Below are 6,754 nucleotides of genomic sequence, written 5' to 3'. Positions count from 1 at the left end.
TTCTTTAGGTCATTCTTTGTTTCTTGCTGTTTTCTCTTAGAGACAGAGTCTCGCTCTGTTGCCCACGTTGAAGTGCAGTGGCACTATCTCCATTGCAATCTCTGCCTCCCAGGTTCAAGCAATTCTCATGCCTTAGCCTCTCGAGTAGCTGGAATTACAGGCCTGTGCCACCACACCCAGCTAATTTTTGTATTTTTAGTAGAGACAGGATTTTGCCATGTTGGCCAGGCTGGTCTTGAACTCCTGAACTCAGGTAATCTGCCCACCTCAGTCTCCCAAAGTGCTGGGATCATAGGCCTGAGCCACAGAGTCCAGCCTAGATCATTCTTTGTATTTCATATCTTGTCCAAGATTTCACTCTAACATCAGGATCAGCTCGCTTTCATGATTTTAGATGAATTTCCTTTATTCCCATTCTCAGAACATGAAGAGATGACTCTAAATATTTCTTTTGAGGAAGTAAGTGGTATACCTTAAATTTGCATAGCAGTATACTTTCACATAGTTTGCCTAATCTTATCTTTACAAATATTTGTGAGTTAGAGAGAGCAGATATTAATAGCCTCATTTTAGAGATGATGAAATAAAGGCTGAAGTTTAAGTGAATTGCCCAAGGTCACTGAGAAACTACATGGCAAAACTGGGATTTAAGCCCAGATATTCTCACAATTCAGTGCACTTTCTACTTGTGGGGACAAGAAATCCGATTTCTCTGGGCCAGTGCAAATTTTGCATATCAAGTCACAGTCTCCCCATTACTTCACTCAAATATGTTGAAACAAAGAGTTGGTTTTTAAATTAGAAAACACAAGCATTATAATTAAAACTGTGGGAGGGTTCCCAAAGAAGGAATCAGGTCAGATACTCAAGCTAATACTCTAATTTCAATGCAATGGAAGAATGGCTATGTCTTATCCCTTCCTACTCTACAACTGACGAGTTAAAAGAGAGAAGCTTAATGAATAATATGGAGCCAGGGAGGTCACAAGGACAGAAGTAGCATTGCTTAAGGGAGTGCTAGATCTTGCTCACCTTCAATTTATCCTATATAAAATTCAGTAATACTAGCTAGAATACAGTGTTTTGTACTAATAAGACAATCACCTTAAAACAATCAATAAATGTAGTTTGAGTATTAGAAGAAAAAAGAAATCCTTGCACATGACCCAGGCTCTAACTTCAGAGAAAAAAGAAGCCATAAGATATGAACCCCCTTAACTTCCCACCATCAAATCTTTAAACTGACCTGTTTCTGAGGCCCATTTCCTTTCCTTTTGCTCTTCTCTTTTTTACGGAAAATCCCTCTTCTGCTGACTGCCTTCCTAGAAACCTTTCTCTAGTTCCAGTCATCAACCTTTTTTGCTCTTCAGACCCCTTCCTATTGTGCATAAACATTGATATTCAAAACACCCTCCTTCAACTCCGCTAACTCTCCTATCTCTCCACTCCTTCATAAACTAAAGAACTGTCTCTATCTGCCATCTCTCCATCAATTCCTACAACTCAATTCTCAATCTACTGCATTCTGGCTTTTTGCCTCCTCAGTCCACCAAAACTACTCTTACAAATAGACAGGATGACTATATCAAGTATTGTCCAAACCAGAATTTTTGAAAATACTAAATCCTCCTCCTCTGCCCATCGTGCTATAGCATAACACCCTGTTCATTTCCTTCACACCCTGGAATTCTGTACTTACTAGTTTATTTCTAACTGTCTGTCTTCTAGTTTACTGCCAAACTTCGAGGATATTGAAGTTTAGTTGCCCTGGTGCCTGGAAGACATTCCCAGCACCTGGCATAATGCTGACATGTAGCAGGAGCTCAATATACTTTTTTGGATGAATGACACATGAATAACTAGATGAAAAAATAAATACCATGCAGAACACTTTTGGAAAATACTGGTTTAAATAGTATAAAATTGAGAATATTATAGCTGGTACATCTTTGTGCTCTATTTTAAAAATCAGCAACTGAATCTCTGAGGTAAAGGTCGAACAACCCAAAAGGGTCAGAGTTGCCACCAGGAAAAAGGAAGAATGAGTGGAGAGGCCGAGCGTGGTGGCTCACACCTGTAATCCTAACACTTTGGGAGGCCAAGGCGGGTGGATCACCTGAGATCAGGAGTTCAAGACCAGCCTCGCCATCATGGTGAAACCCCATCTTAAAAAAAAAAAAAAAAAAGAATTAGTGGAGAAAAGTCGAGAGAACTGGTGAGTTCAAACCATTTCCTCTATTCTTCTCCTTTGATACTTGCTCTCTGTATAACCCTATTTTAATTCCACACCTTGGACCAGCAAAGAAAATTACACTAATGAATAGGTAAAACGATCTTTCTTTTCTTTTTTTTTTGAGATGGAGTTTTACTCTCATTATCCAAGCTGGAGTACAGTGGCGCAATCTCGGCTCACTGCAACCTCTGCCTCCCGGGTTCAAGCAATTCTCCTGCCTCAGCCTCCCGAGTAGCTGAGATTACAAGTATGTGCCACCACACCCGGCTAATTTTGTGTCTGTTTGTTTTTGGTAAACAACAGGGCTTCATCATGTTGTTCAGGCTGGTCTTGAACTTCTGACCTCAGGTGATCCACCTGCCTCAGCCTCCCAAAGTGCTGGGATTACAGACGTGAGCCACTGCACCCAGCTCAATCTTTTTGATTAAGAAACACTATTCTGTCTGACAGAGGGGTGAACTATGGATATGGAAGTCAAACACTCAGAAGGATTATCAACAGCAGTGCTATCTTTGCTATAGTCACGTTGTCACAATGAATACCAAAAGAAGATTTATTCCACAACAGGAATGACACTTTGAACAGCTATCAAATAACATTTACTTATCTTTTTAACAGTCACTTTTTAAAGATTAACTTTAAGACAAATATTTAACTAGATAGATATTCTCCTACCAGTTATACATCAGTCACATGAATCTCTCTGTAATAAACAAGCAATCAAATAAGGCAAGAGCTACTACTAAGAAAAGGAAAAATGGGAGTGGGAGATGAAGAAAGGTGAGAGACCTATGCATTTTTATTATTGTTTATTTCATTATTGAAAAGCTACACATTGGGCACATACACAATAAAGAAAAAATCTTTCACCTCTGAGAATAAATATTCCAAGCACACTCTGTGGTCCCAATTTCCTTTTTTTTTTTTTGAGACAGAGTTTCTCTCTGTCACCCAGGTTGGAGTGTAGTGGTGCAATCTTGCCTTACTGCAACCTCTAACCTCTTGGGTTCAAGAAATTCCCAGCCTCCCAAGTAGCTGGGACTACATGCGTGCATCACCACACCTGGTTAATTTTTTTTATATTTTTGGTAGAGACAGAGTTTCACCATATTAGCCAGGCTGGTCTCGAACTCCTGACCTCAAGTAATCTACCCACCTCAGCATCTCAAAGTCCTGGGATTACAGCGTGAGCCACCACACCAGGCCCCCAGCTTCCTACTTTTGGGGCCTACATCCCGGAATAGCACAGGGCTGTCAACAAGATTGGTTCTGTCCCAGAATGACAGCTCCTATGCCTTTCCTATTTAATATTACAAATAATCACAAACCATGTCGATGGTATTTGTTAGTTACAAAATGTCTCAAATAGGAGAAAATTTACTTGCAAATGTAGCATCTGAAAGCTGCCTGTCCTGTCTTTACAATGCCATCTATCACTGTATACAGGGAAGAGGGGTACAAAATGGGAGAAGAGCTGTTCCCAGAAATCTCTGAGGCATGCCTCCTGTGCTATAGAGAACATTTCCTTCTAGGACAGAAGCCACCCTAACCTCTATTCTAGGACAATGCCACAATACAATTGTTTTATAAGATAGCAATCATATCGCAGTCATGCCAATTTTCCTGCATCAGTTAAGGTAATTTTGAGTGAAGCAACAAAACCCCTGACTCTAACTGGCTAAAACAATCAAGGTGATTCATCAGCTCACATATTTGAAAAATCCAAAGGCAGGGCTCTGCCTCTCTTTCTCTGTTTCCCTTCTTTGTGAGTTGAAGCTCCGCCTCTCTGTTTTCCTTCTTTGTGAGCTGACTCTGTCCTCAAACTGGCCTCCTTCTTAGTTGCAAGTGACTAACAGGAGCAACACTAGTTACTTTCATCTTCTTTCCCATTAAAGGGGAGGAGGCCCTTACTTCATTCAACCATGAAACTGAAGTTCAGCACTTTGTTCTGATGAAGGCATCGCAGAACCAATCAAGATGGCAAGAGAGAGGGGATTAGAATCATCCCTGGATACAGGCAAGAGTCAATCCATCCCACCTATAATGCATGGCTGCAACTGAATGCAGGAGGAGGGTGTGATGCAGGAGAGGCACCATCATGTATGTATCCTGCCTCTGCATTGATACCCTTGGCCCCTGTGACTTAATACTATACAGACAGACACACACACACACACACACACACACCCCCTCTGAGAAACAGACTCTGTTTTTAGCCACTGTCTCTCTCCCTGCCATCTTTACCTCCTGCTTTGTCAAAACGTTTGGCAGGGAAAGCAAGGCAAGAAAGAAGATGAGGAAAAATAAGAGAAAATATTATGTGTCTTTCATTTTAGCAGTGGAAGGACTCTGGAAAGGATTGAATGATTCAATCTGCATAGCTACTCAAGGTTTACAGCTGCAGCCAGATCTACTGTTGACAATCAGATATACATGGTGATCAAGATAAATTCTATTTGGGGAAATTCTAGAAGACAAAGTAAAATAGGTAGATTGCCCAGAGGCACTATACAAGTCTGGACAATTCTCCTTCAAACCAAATACTACCCTTTGTGTTAGGCATGCACTCTTAGTGATTAAGTAAAGGGACAATCTAAAAACGTAAAAAATTTTGTGCATAATTATTCACAATGGCAGTAAAAAAAACTGAAAACAAGTTAAATATTCATCAGTAGGTGAAGTGTTACATAGATTATGATACATCCATTAAATAGAACAGTAGGCAACAGTAGTAAATAATGGTTCTAAAGTCCCTGTAATAACATGGAATAATATTATTACTAAATTAAAAAGCAGAATTTGACATATAATTGTCTAAAATGTATACATCAGGTATGATTATATAAAACATATATTAAAAAAAGAGATTGGAAAGAATGCATCAAATACTGACCTGAATTTTACTGAAATGTTTTCTATTTCTCACCTTTTTATGATATCGTCAAATTAAGTTTGTGACTGAAAAACATTAGAAAGTACAATTTTTTTTTTTTTTTTGAGATAGAGTCTTGCTCTATTGCCCAGGCTGGAGTGCAGTGGCACAATCTCAGCTCACTGCAGCTTCCACTTCCCAAGCTCAAGTGATTCTCCTGCCTCAGCCTCCCTGAGTAGCTGGGATTACAGATGTGCGCCATCACGCCCAGCTAATTTTTTTGTATTTTTAGTAGAGATGGGGTTTTGCCATGTTGGCCAGGCTGGTCTTAAACTCCTGACCTCCGGTAATCTGCCTGCCTCAGCCTCCCAAAGTGCTGGGATTACAGGAATGAGCCATTGCACCCAGCCTAGAAAGTGTTATTAATAACAGATAACCACTTAGCATTTGCCTCTGTGCTGGTGAAATCAGTTAACAATTAGCTGGTTTGTTCTTTGCCCCAACAGCACTCCATCATGCATTCAACAAACAATTATTGAGCATCTGTTATATACTAGGCACCTGGGAACTATCAATGAGCTAAATGACTTGGGTTTTGCCCCTATCCTTATAGCCCAGTGAAGAATACAGATAAGCAAATAATTTATTGCAAATTAGGAAAACATGCTATAAAGGTAATCAACAGAAGATCCTAAGAGGAGGGTAACCTGCTTCGAAAGGGGGTCAGAGAGGATTCTGAGGACGTGGTATCTAAGTTGAGACCTGAAGAGGAGAAGGTGCCAGAAGCCGCAAGTGCAATTTAAGCAGAGAACCTAAAGTGAGAAAGAACTTGGGACAAAGGAGGCTGGTGTGGCTGAAGCACAGTGCAAGAAGAGAATAGGGTGTATTAGTTTGTTTTCACACTCAGACATTCCTGAGACTGGGAGAAAAAGAGGTTTAATTGGACTTACAGTTCCCCATGGCTGGGAAGACCTCAGAATCATGGTGGGAGGCAAAAGGCACTTCTTACATGACAGCGCCAAGAGAAAATGAGAGGAGAAGCAAAAGTGGAAAACCCTGATAAACCCATCAGATCTCGTGAGACTTATTTACTATCAGAGAACAGCATGGGAAAGACTGGCATCAAGGTAACTGAATGATTCAGTTACCTCCCCGGTGGTCTCTCCCACAACACATGAGAATTCTGGGAGACACAATTCAAGTTGAGAACTGGATGGGGACACAGCCAAACTGTATCAGAGGGGTAAGCAGGGGGCCAGATTATGCAAAGCCTTGATAAGAACTTTGGATTTTATTCCAAGTGCAACATGAAGTCCCTAAAGGGTTGTGTAGAGAAAAAACATGGGTCAGTTAGCCTTTTAATAAGATCACTCCAATATGATTGTGAAGCATTAATTGGTAATGGGTGGGAGGCAAGATAAGAAGTAAAGACCTTTCAGGTCTTTGTAGAATATGATGAACTGGGCCGGGGCGGTGGCTCCTGCCTGTAATTCCAGCACTTTGGGAGGCCAAGGCGGGTGGATCACTTGAGGTCAGGAGTTTAAGACCAGCCTGGCCAACATGGTGAAATCCCGTCTCTACTAAAAATACAAAAATTAGCTGGGCATGTGTCTGTTAATCCCAGCTCCTTGGGAGGCTGAGGCAGGAGA

Source organism: Sapajus apella, unplaced genomic scaffold, assembly GCF_009761245.1.
Source record: "Sapajus apella isolate SASKATOON/1434 unplaced genomic scaffold, GSC_monkey_1.0 scaffold4, whole genome shotgun sequence".
NCBI classification, from domain to species: domain Eukaryota; kingdom Metazoa; phylum Chordata; class Mammalia; order Primates; family Cebidae; genus Sapajus; species Sapajus apella.
Note: the sequence above shows the minus strand (reverse complement) of the source record.